Source organism: Ovis canadensis, chromosome 19 (genome assembly GCF_042477335.2).
Source record: "Ovis canadensis isolate MfBH-ARS-UI-01 breed Bighorn chromosome 19, ARS-UI_OviCan_v2, whole genome shotgun sequence".
NCBI classification, from domain to species: Eukaryota; Metazoa; Chordata; class Mammalia; order Artiodactyla; family Bovidae; genus Ovis; species Ovis canadensis.
Window position 1 is genome coordinate 12,646,159 of NC_091263.1, and position 12,646 is coordinate 12,658,804.

Below are 12,646 nucleotides of genomic sequence, written 5' to 3' on the forward strand. Positions count from 1 at the left end.
GGGCCCACGTGATTTCCCCGTGGGGCCCACGTGATTTCCGGGTGGGGCCCACGTGATTTCCGGGTGGGGCCCACGTGATTTCCGGGTGGGGCCCACGTGATTTCCCCTGGGGGCCCACCTGATTTCCGGGTGGGGCCCACGTGATTTCCGGGTGGGGCCCACGTGATTTCCGGGTGGGGCCCACGTGATTTCTGGGTGCGGTCCACGTGATTTCCGGGTGGGGCCCACGTGATTTCCGGGTGGGGCCCACGTGATTTCCGGGTGGGGCCCACGTGATTTCCGGGTGGGGCCCACGTGATTTCCGGGTGGGGCCCACGTGATTTCCCCGTGGTGCCCACGTGATTTCCGGGTGGGGCCCACGTGATTTCCGGGTGGGGCCCACGTGATTTCAGGGTGGGGCCCACGTGATTTCCGGGTGGGGCCCACGTGATTTCCGGGTGGGGCCCACGTGATTTCCGGGTGGGGCCCACGTGACTTCCGGGTGGGGCCCACGTGATTTCCGGGTGGGGCCCACGTGATTTCCGGGTGGGGCCCACGTGATTTCAGGGTGGGGCCCACGTGATTTCCGGGTGGGGCCCACGTGATTTCCGGGTGGGGCCCACGTGATTTCCGGGTGGGGCCCACGTGATTTCCGGGTGGGTCCCACATGCTTTCCGGGTGGGGCCCACGTGACTTCCGGGTGGGGCCCACGTGATTTCCGGGTGGGGCCCACGTGATTTCCGGGTGGGGCCCACGTGATTTCCCCGTGGTGCCCACGTGATTTCCGGGTGGGGCCCACGTGATTTCCGGGTGGGGCCCACGTGATTTCCGGGTGGGGCCCACGTGATTTCAGGGTGGGGCCCACGTGATTTCCGGGTGGGGCCCACGTGATTTCCGGGTGGGGCCCACGTGACTTCCGGGTGGGGCCCACGTGACTTCCGGGTGGGGCCCACGTGATTTCCCCGTGGGGCCCACGTGATTTCCCCGTGGGGCCCACATGATTTCCGGGTGGGGCCCACGTGATTTCCAGGTGGGGCCCACGTGATTTCCCCGTGGGGCCCACGTGATTTCCGGGTGGGGCCCACGTGATTTCCGGGTGGGGCCCACGTGATTTCCCCGTGGGGCCCACGTGATTTCCGGGTGGGGCCCACGTGATTTCCGGGTGGGGCCCACGTGATTTCCGGGTGGGGCCCACGTGATTTCCGGGTGGGGCCCACGTGATTTCCCCGTGGGGCCCACGTGATTTCCCCGTGGGGCCCACGTGATTTCCGGGTGGGGCCCACGTGATTTCCGGGTGGGGCCCACGTGATTTCCGGGTGGGGCCCACGTGATTTCCTCGTGAGGCCCACGTGATTTCCCCTGGGGGCCCACGTGATTTCCGGGTGGGGCCCACGTGATTTCCGGGTGGGGCCCACGTGATTTCCGGGTGGGGCCCACGTGATTTCCGGGTGGGGCCCACGTGATTTCCGGGTGGGGCCCACGTGATTTCCGGGTGGGGCCCACGTGATTTCCGGGTGGGGCCCACGTGATTTCCGGTTGGGGCCAACGTGATTTCCGGGTGGGGCCCACGTGATTTCCCCTGGGGGCCCACGTGATTTCCGGGTGGGGCCCACGTGATTTCCGGGTGGGGCCCACGTGATTTCCGGGTGGGGCCCACGTGATATCCGGGTGGGGCCCACGTGATTTCCCCTGGGGGCCCACGTGATTTCCGGGTGGGGCCCACGTGATTTCCGGGTGGGGCCCACGTGATTTCCCCTGGGGGCCCACGTGATTTCCGGGTGGGGCCCACGTGATTTCCGGGTGGGGCCCACGTGATTTCCGGGTGGGGCCCACGTGATTTCCGGGTGGGGCCCACGTGATTTCCGGGTGGGGCCCACGTGATTTCCGGGTGGGGCCCACGTGATTTCCCCGTGGGGCCCACGTGATTTCCGGGTGGGGCCCACGTGATTTCCGGGTGGGGCCCACGTGATTTCCGGGTGGGGCCCACGTGATTTCCGGGTGGGGCCCACGTGATTTCCGGGTGGGGCCCACGTGATTTCCGGGTGGGGCCCACGTGATTTCCGGGTGGGGCCCACGTGATTTCAGGGTGGGGCCCACGTGATTTCCGGGTGGGGCCCACGTGATTTCCGGGTGGGGTCCACGTGATTTCCCCGTGGGGCCCACGTGATTTCCGGGTGGGGCCCACGTGATTTCCCCGTGGGGCCCACGTGATTTCCGGGTGGGGCCCACGTGATTTCCCCGTGGGGCCCACGTGATTTCCGGATGGGGCCCACGTGATTTCCCCGTGGGGCCCACGTGATTTCCGGGTGGGCCCCACGTGATTTCCGAGTAGGGCCCACGTGATTTCCCCGTGGGGCCCACGTGATTTCCCCGTGGGGCCCACGTGATTTCCGGGTGGGGCCCACGTGATTTCCGGGTGAGGCCCACGTGATTTCCCCTGGGGGCCCACGTGATTTCCGGGTGGGGCCCACGTGAATTCCGGGTGCGGCCCACGTGATTTCCGGGTGGGGCCCACGTGATTTCCGGGTGGGGCCCACGTGATTTCCGGGTGGGGCCCACGTGATTTCCGGGTGGGGCCCACGTGATTTCCGGGTGGGGCCCACGTGATTTCCCCGTGGGGCCCACGTGATTTCCGGGTGGGGCCCACGTGATTTCCGGGTGGGGCCCACGTGATTTCCCCTGGGGGCCCACGTGATTTCCGGTTGGGGCCCACGTGATTTCCCCGTGGGGCCCACGTGATTTCCGGTTGGGGCCCACGTGATTTCTGGGTGCGGTCCACGTGATTTCCGGGTGGGGCCCACGTGATTTCCGGGTGGGGCCCACGTGATTTCCGGGTGGGGCCCACGTGATTTCCGGGTGGGGCCCACGTGATTTCCCCGTGGGGGCACGTGATTTCCGGGTGGGACCCACGTGATTTCCCCGTGGGGCCCACGTGATTTCCCCGTGGGGCCCACGTGATTTCCGGGTGGGGCCCGCGTGATTTCCGGGTGGGGCCCGCGTGATTTCCGGGTGGGGCCCGCGTGATTTCCGGGTGGGGCCCGCGTGATTTCCGGGTGGGGCCCGCGTGATTTCCGGGTGGGGCCCGCGTGATTTCCGGGTGGGGCCCGCGTGATTTCCGGGTGGGGCCCGCGTGATTTCCGGGTGGGGCCCACGTGATTTCCGGGTGGGGCCCACGTGATTTCCGGGTGGGGCCCACGTGATTTCCGGATGGGGCCCACGTGATTTCCCCGTGGGGCCCACGTGATTTCCGGGTGGGCCCCACGTGATTTCCGAGTAGGGCCCACGTGATTTCCCCGTGGGGCCCACGTGATTTCCCCGTGGGGCCCACGTGATTTCCGGGTGGGGCCCACGTGATTTCCGGGTGAGGCCCACGTGATTTCCGGGTGGGGCCCACGTGATTTCCGGGTGGGGCCCACGTGAATTCCGGGTGCGGCCCACGTGATTTCCGGGTGGGGCCCACGTGATTTCCGGGTGGGGCCCACGTGATTTCCGGGTGGGGCCCACGTGATTTCCGGGTGGGGCCCACGTGATTTCCGGGTGGGGCCCACGTGATTTCCCCGTGGGGCCCACGTGATTTCCGGGTGGGGCCCACGTGATTTCCGGGTGGGGCCCACGTGATTTCCCCTGGGGGCCCACGTGATTTCCGGTTGGGGCCCACGTGATTTCCCCGTGGGGCCCACGTGATTTCCGGTTGGGGCCCACGTGATTTCTGGGTGCGGTCCACGTGATTTCCGGGTGGGGCCCACGTGATTTCCGGGTGGGGCCCACGTGATTTCCGGGTGGGGCCCACGTGATTTCCGGGTGGGGCCCACGTGATTTCCGGGTGGGGCCCACGTGATTTCCCCGTGGTGCCCACGTGATTTCCAGGTGGGGCCCACGTGATTTCCGGATGGGGCCCACGTGATTTCCGGGTGGGGCCCACGTGATTTCCGGGTGGGGCCCACGTGATTTCCGGGTGGGGCCCACGTGATTTCCGGGTGGGGCCCACGTGATTTCCGGGTGGGGCCCACGTGATTTCCGGGTGGGGCCCACGTGATTTCCGGGTGGGGCCCACGTGATTTCCGGGTGGGGCCCACGTGATTTCCGGGTGGGGCCCACGTGATTTCCGGGTGGGGCCCACGTGATTTCCGGGTGGGGCCCACGTGATTTCCCGGTGGGGCCCACGTGATTTCCGGGTGGGGCCCACGTGATTTCCCCGTGGGGCCCACGTGATTTCCGGGTGGGCCCCACGTGATTTCCGGGTGGGGCCCACGTGATTTCCGGGTGGGGCCCACGTGATTTCCGGGTGGGGCCCACGTGATTTCCGGGTGGGGCCCACGTGATTTCCGGGTGGGGCCCACGTGATTTCCGGGTGGGGCCCACGTGATTTCCCCGTGGGGCCCACGTGATTTCCGGGTGGGGCCCACGTGATTTCCGGGTGGGGCCCACGTGATTTCCCGGTGGGGCCCACGTGATTTCCCCTGGGGGCCCACGTGATTTCCGGGTGGGGCCCACGTGATTTCCGGGTGGGGCCCACGTGATTTCCGGGTGGGGCCCACGTGATTTCCGGGTGGGGCCCACGTGATTTCCGGGTGGGGCCCACGTGATTTCCGGGTGGGGCCCACGTGATTTCCCCGTGGGGCCCACGTGATTTCCGGGTGGGGCCCACGTGATTTCCCCGTGGGGCCCACGTGATTTCCGGGTGGGGCCCACGTGATTTCCGGGTGGGGCCCACGTGATTTCCGGGTGGGGCCCACGTGATTTCCGGGTGGGGCCCACCCACGTGATTTCCGGGTGGGGCCCACGTGATTTCCGGGTGGGGCCCACGTGATTTCCGGGTGGGGCCCACGTGATTTCCGGGTGGGGCCCACGTGATTTCCGGGTGGGGCCCACGTGATTTCCGGGTGGGGCCCACGTGATTTCCGGGTGGGGCCCACGTGATTTCCGGGTGGGGCCCACGTGATTTCCGGGTGGGGCCCACGTGATTTCCCCGTGGGGCCCACGTGATTTCCGGGTGTGCCCCACGTGATTTCCGGGTGGGGCCCACGTGATTTCCGGGTGAGGCCCACGTGATTTCCGGTGGGGCCCACATGATTTCCGGGTGGGGCCCACGTGATTTCCCCGTGGGGCCCACGTGATTTCCGGGTGGGCCCCATGTGATTTCCGGGTGGGGCCCACGTGATTTCTGGGTGGGGCCCACGTGATTTCCGGGTGGGGCCCACGTGATTTCCGGGTGGGGCCCACGTGATTTCCAGGTGGGGCCCACGTGATTTCCGGGTGGGGCCCACGTGATTTCCAGGTGGGGCCCACGTGATTTCCCCGTGGGGCCCACGTGATTTCCGGGTGGGGCCCACGTGATTTCCGGGTGGGGCCCACGTGATTTCCGGGTGGGGCCCACGTGATTTCCGGGTGGGGCCCACGTGATTTCCCCTGGGGGCCCACGTGATTTCCGGGTAGGGCCCACGTGATTTCCGGGTGGGGCCCACGTGATTTCCGGGTGGGGCCCACGTGATTTCCGGGTGGGGCCCACGTGATTTCCGGGTGGGGCCCACGTGATTTCTGGGTGGGGCCCACGTGATTTCCGGGTGGGGCCCACGTGATTTCCGGGTGGGGCCCACGTGATTTCCCCGTGGGGCCCACGTGATTTCCGGGTGGGCCCCACGTGATTTCCGGGTGGGCCCCACGTGATTTCCGGGTGGGGCCCACGTGATTTCCGGGTGGGGCCCACGTGATTTCCGGGTGGGGCCCAGGTGATTTCCGGGTGGGGCCCACGTGATTTCCGGGTGGGGCCCACGTGATTTCCGGGTGGGGCCCACGTGATTTCCGGGTGGGGCCCACGTGATTTCCGGGTGGGGCCCACGTGATTTCCGGGTGGGGCCCACGTGATTTCCGGGTGGGGCCCACGTGATTTCGGGGTGGGGCCCACGTGATTTCCGGGTGGGGCCCACGTGATTTCCCGGTGGGGCCCACGTGATTTCCGGGTGGGGCCCACGTGATTTCCGGGTGGGGCCCACGTGATTTCCGGGTGGGGCCCACGTGATTTCCGGGTGGGGCCCACGTGATTTCCGGGTGGGGCCCACGTGATTTCCGGGTGGGGCCCACGTGATTTCCGGGTGGGGCCCACGTGATTTCCCCGTGGGGCCCACGTGATTTCCGGGTGGGGCCCACGTGATTTCCGGGTGGGGCCCACGTGATTTCCGGGTGGGGCCCACGTGATTTCCGGGTGGGGCCCACGTGATTTCCGGGTGGGGCCCACGTGATTTCCGGGTGGGGCCCACGTGATTTCCCCGTGGGGCCCACGTGATTTCCCCGTGGGGCCCACGTGATTTCCGGGTGTGCCCCACGTGATTTCCGGGTGGGGCCCACGTGATTTCCGGGTGAGGCCCACGTGATTTCCGGTGGGGCCCACATGATTTCCGGGTGGGGCCCACGTGATTTCCGGGTGGGGCCCACGTGATTTCCGGTGGGGCCCACGTGATTTCCGGGTGGGGCCCACGTGATTTCCGGGTGGGGCCCACGTGATTTCCGGGTGGGGCCCACGTGATTTCCGGGTGGGGCCCACGTGATTTCCCCTGGGGGCCCACGTGATTTCCGGGTAGGGCCCACGTGATTTCCGGGTGGGGCCCACGTGATTTCCGGGTGGGGCCCACGTGATTTCCGGGTGGGGCCCACGTGATTTCCGGGTGGGGCCCACGTGATTTCCGGGTGGGGCCCACGTGATTTCCGGGTGGGGCCCACGTGATTTCCGGGTGGGGCCCACGTGATTTCCGGGTGGTGCCCACGTGATTTCCCCGTGGGGCCCACGTGATTTCCGGGTGGGCCCCACGTGATTTCCGGGTGGGGCCCACGTGATTTCCGGGTGGGGCCCACGTGATTTCCGGGTGGGGCCCAGGTGATTTCCGGGTGGGGCCCACGTGATTTCCGGGTGGGGCCCACGTGATTTCCGGGTGGGGCCCACGTGATTTCCGGGTGGGGCCCACGTGATTTCCGGGTGGGGCCCACGTGATTTCCGGGTGGGGCCCACGTGATTTCCGGGTGGGGCCCACGTGATTTCCGGGTGGGGCCCACGTGATTTCCCGGTGGGGCCCACGTGATTTCCGGGTGGGGCCCACGTGATTTCCCCGTGGGGCCCACGTGATTTCCGGGTAGGCCCCACGTGATTTCCGGGTGGGGCCCACGTGATTTCCGGGTGGGGCCCACGTGATTTCCGGGTGGGGCCCACGTGATTTCCGGGTGGGGCCCACGTGATTTCCGGGTGGGGCCCACGTGATTTCCGGGTGGGGCCCACGTGATTTCCCCGTGGGGCCCACGTGATTTCCGGGTGGGGCCCACGTGATTTCCGGGTGGGGCCCACGTGATTTCCCGGTGGGGCCCACGTGATTTCCCCTGGGGGCCCACGTGATTTCCGGGTGGGGCCCACGTGATTTCCGGGTGGGGCCCACGTGATTTCCGGGTGGGGCCCACGTGATTTCCGGGTGGGGCCCACGTGATTTCCGGGTGGGGCCCACGTGATTTCCGGGTGGGGCCCACGTGATTTCCGGGTGGGGCCCACGTGATTTCCGGGTGGGGCCCACGTGATTTCCGGGTGGGGCCCACGTGATTTCCCCGTGGGGCCCACGTGATTTCCGGGTGGGGCCCACGTGATTTCCGGGTGGGGCCCACGTGATTTCCGGGTGGGGCCCACGTGATTTCCGGGTGGGGCCCACGTGATTTCCGGGTGGGGCCCACGTGATTTCCGGGTGGGGCCCACGTGATTTCCGGGTGGGGCCCACGTGATTTCCGGGTGGGGCCCACGTGATTTCCAGGTGGGGCCCACGTGATTTCCCCGTGGGGCCCACGTGATTTCCGGGTGGGGCCCACGTGATTTCCGGGTGGGGCCCACGTGATTTCCGGGTGGGGCCCACGTGATTTCCGGGTGGGGCCCACGTGATTTCCGGGTGGGGCCCACGTGATTTCCGGGTGGGGCCCACGTGATTTCCGGGTGGGGCCCACGTGATTTCCCCTGGGGGCCCACGTGATTTCCGGGTAGGGCCCACGTGATTTCCGGGTGGGGCCCACGTGATTTCCGGGTGGGGCCCACGTGATTTCCGGGTGGGGCCCACGTGATTTCCGGGTGGGGCCCACGTGATTTCTGGGTGGGGCCCACGTGATTTCCGGGTGGGGCCCACGTGATTTCCGGGTGGGGCCCACGTGATTACCGGGTGGGGCCCACGTGATTTCCCCGTGGGGCCCACGTGATTTCCGGGTGGGCCCCACGTGATTTCCGGGTGGGGCCCACGTGATTTCCGGGTGGGGCCCACGTGATTTCCGGGTGGGGCCCACGTGATTTCCGGGTGGGGCCCACGTGATTTCCGGGTGGGGCCCACGTGATTTCCCCGTGGGGCCCACGTGATTTCCGGGTGGGGCCCACGTGATTTCCGGGTGGGGCCCACGTGATTTCCGGGTGGGGCCCACGTGATTTCCCCTGGGGGCCCACGTGATTTCCGGGTGGGGCCCACGTGATTTCCGGGTGGGGCCCACGTGATTTCCGGGTGGGGCCCACGTGATTTCCGGGTGGGGCCCACGTGATTTCCGGGTGGGGCCCACGTGATTTCCGGGTGGGGCCCACGTGATTTCCGGGTGGGGCCCACGTGATTTCCCCGTGGGGCCCACGTGATTTCCGGGTGGGGCCCACGTGATTTCCGGGTGGGGCCCACGTGATTTCCGGGTGGGGCCCACGTGATTTCCAGGTGGGGCCCACGTGATTTCCCCGTGGGGCCCACGTGATTTCCGGGTGGGGCCCACGTGATTTCCGGGTGGGGCCCACGTGATTTCCGGGTGGGGCCTACGTGATTTCCGGGTGGGGCCCACGTGATTTCCCCGTGGGGCCCACGTGATTTCCGGGTGGGGCCCACGTGATTTCCGGGTGGGGCCCACGTGATTTCCGGGTGGGGCCCACGTGATTTCCCCTGGGGGCCCACGTGATTTCCGGGTAGGGCCCACGTGATTTCCGGGTGGGGCCCACGTGATTTCCGGGTGGGGCCCACGTGATTTCCGGGTGGGGCCCACGTGATTTCCGGGTGGGGCCCACGTGATTTCCGGGTGGGGCCCACGTGATTTCCCCGTGGGGCCCACGTGATTTCCCCGTGGGGCCCACGTGATTTCCGGGTGGGGCCCACGTGATTTCCGGGTGGGGCCCACCTGATTTCCGGGTGGGGCCCACGTGATTTCCGGGTGGGGCCCACGTGATTTCCCCGTGGGGCCCACGTGATTTCCGGGTGGGGCCCACGTGATTTCCGGGTGGGGCCCACGTGATTTCCGGGTGGGGCCCACGTGATTTCCGGGTGGGGCCCACGTGATTTCCGGGTGGGGCCCACGTGATTTCCGGGTGGGGCCCACGTGATTTCCGGGTGGGGCCCACGTGATTTCCGGGTGGGGCCCACGTGATTTCCGGGTGGGGCCCACGTGATTTCCGGGTGGGGCCCACGTGATTTCCGGGTGGGGCCCACGTGATTTCCGGGTGGGGCCCACGTGATTTCCGGGTGGGGCAAACGTGATTTCCGGGTGGGGCCCACGTGATTTCCGGGTGGGGCCCACGTGATTTCCGGGTGGGGCCCACGTGATTTCCGGGTGGGGCCCACGTGATTTCCGGGTGGGGCCCACGTGATTTCCGGGTGGGGCCCACGTGATTTCCGGGTGGGGCCCACGTGATTTCCGGGTGGGGCCCACGTGATTTCCCCTGGGGGCCCACGTGATTTCCGGGTGGGGCCCACGTGATTTCCGGGTGGGGCCCACGTGATTTCCGGGTGGGGCCCACGTGATTTCCGGGTGGGGCCCACGTGATTTCCGGGTGGGGCCCACGTGATTTCCGGGTGGGGCCCACGTGATTTCCGGGTGGGGCCCACGTGATTTCCGGGTGGGGCCCACGTGATTTCCCCGTGGGGCCCACGTGATTTCCGGGTGGGGCCCACGTGATTTCCGGGTGGGGCCCACGTGATTTCCCCTGGGGGCCCACGTGATTTCCGGGTGGGGCCCACGTGATTTCCGGGTGGGGCCCACGTGATTTCCCCGTGGGGCCCACGTGATTTCCGGGTGGGGCCCACGTGATTTCCGGGTGGGGCCCACGTGATTTCCGGGTGGGGCCCACTTGATTTCCCCGTGGGGCACACGTGATTTCCGGGTGGGGCCCACGTGATTTCCGGGTGGGGCCCACGTGATTTCCGGGTGTGGCCCACGTGATTTCCGGGTGGGGCCCACGTGATTTCCCCGTGGGGCCCTCATGATTTCCGGGTGGGCCCCACGTGATTTCCGGGTGGGCCCACGTGATTTCCGGGTGGGGCCCACGTGATTTCCGGGTTGGGCCCACGTGATTTCCGGGTGGGGCCCACGTGATTTCCGGGTTGGGCCCACGTGATTTCCGGGTGGGGCCCACGTGATTTCCCCGTGGCTCCCACGTGATTTCCGGGTGGGGCCCACGTGATTTCCCCGTGGGGCCCACGTGATTTCCGGGTGGGGCCCACGTGATTTCCGGGTGGGGCCCACGTGATTTCCGGGTGGGGCCCACGTGATTTCCGGGTGGGGCCCACGTGATTTCCCCGTGGGGCCCACGTGATTTCCGGGTGGGGCCCACGTGATTTCCGGGTGGGGCCCACGTGATTTCCGGGTGGGGCCCACGTGATTTCACCGTGGGGCCCACGTGATTTCCGGGTGGGGCCCACGTGATTTCCGGGTGGGGCCCACGTGATTTCCGGGTGGGGCCCACGTGATTTCCGGGTGGGGCCCACGTGATTTCCGGGTGGGGCCCACGTGATTTCCGGGTGGGGCCCACGTGATTTCCCCGTGGGGCCCACGTGATTTCCGGGTGGGGCCCACGTGATTTCCGGGTGGGGCCCACGTGATTTCCGGGTGGGGCCCACGTGATTTCCGGGTGGGGCCCACGTGATTTCCGGGTGGGGCCCACGTGATTTCCGGGTGGGGCCCACGTGATTTCCCCGTGGGGCCCACGTGATTTCCGGGTGGGGCCCACGTGATTTCCGGTGGGGCCCACGTGATTCCGGGTGGGGCCCACGTGATTTCCGGGTGGGGCCCACGTGATTTCCGGGTGGGGCCCACGTGATTTCCGGGTGGGGCACACGTGATTTCCCCGTGGGGCCCACGTGATTTCCGGGTGGGGCCCACGTGATTTCCGGGTGGGGCCCACGTGATTTCCGGGTGGGGCCCACGTGATTTCCGGGTGGGGCCCACGTGATTTCCGGGTGGGGCCCACGTGATTTCCCCGTGGGGCCCACGTGATTTCCGGGTGGGGCCCACGTGATTTCCGGGTGGGGCCCACGTGATTTCCGGGTGGGGCCCACGTGATTTCCGGGTGGGGCCCACGTGATTTCCCCGGTGGGGCCCACGTGATTTCCGGGTGGGGCCCACGTGATTTCCGGGTGGGGCCCACGTGATTTCCGGGTGGGGCCCACGTGATTTCCGGGTGGGGCCCACGTGATTTCCGGGTGGGGCCCACGTGATTTCCGGGTGGGGCCCACGTGATTTCCGGGTGGGGCCCACGTGATTTCCGGGTGGGGCCCACGTGATTTCCGGGTGGGGCCCACGTGATTTCCGGGTGGGGCCCACGTGATTTCCGGGTGGGGCCCACGTGATTTCCGGGTGGGGCCCACGTGATTTCCGGGTGGGGCCCACGTGATTTCCGGGTGGGGCCCACGTGATTTCCGGGTGGGGCCCACGTGATTTCCGGGTGGGGCCCACGTGATTTCCCCGTGGGGCCCACGTGATTTCCGGGTGGAGCCCACGTGATTTCCCCGTGGGGCCCACGTGATTTCCGGGTGGTGCCCACGTGATTTCCGGGTGGGGCCCACGTGATTTCCGGGTGGGGCCCACGTGATTTCCGGGTGGGGCCCACGTGATTTCCGGGTGGGGCCCACGTGATTTCCGGGTGGGGCCCACGTGATTTCCGGGTGGGGCCCACGTGATTTCCGGGTGGGGCCCACGTGATTTCCCCGTGGTGATTTCCGGGTGGGGCCCACGTGATTTCCGGGTGGGGCCCACGTGATTTCCGGGTGGGGCCCACGTGATTTCCGGGTGGGGCCCACGTGATTTCCGGGTGGGGCCCCCGTGATTTCCGGGTGGGGCCCACGTGATTTCCGGGTGGGGCCCACGTGATTTCCGGGTGGGGCCCACGTGATTTCCGGGTGGGGCCCACGTGATTTCCGGGTGGGGCCCACGTGATTTCCGGGTGGGGCCCACGTGATTTCCCCGTGGGGCCCACGTGATTTCCGGGTGGGGCCCACGTGAATTCCGGGTGGGGCCCACGTGATTTCCCCGTGGGGCCCACGTGATTTCCGGGTGGGGCCCACGTGATTTCCCCGTGGGGCCCACGTGATTTCCGGGTGGGGCCCACGTGATTTCCGGGTGGGGCCCACGTGATTTCCCCGTGGGGCCCACGTGATTTCCCCGTGGGGCCCACGTGATTTCCGGGCCCACGTGATTTCCGGGTGGGGCCCACGTGATTTCCGGGTGGGGCCCACGTGATTTCCCCGTGGGGCCCACGTGATTTCCGGGTGTGGCCCACGTGATTTCCCCGTGGGGCCCACGTGGTGGGGCCCACGTGATTTCCGGGTGGGGCCCACGTGATTTCCGGGTGGGGCCCACGTGATTTCCGGGTGGGGCCCACGTGATTTCCCCGTGGGGCCCACGTGATTTCCCC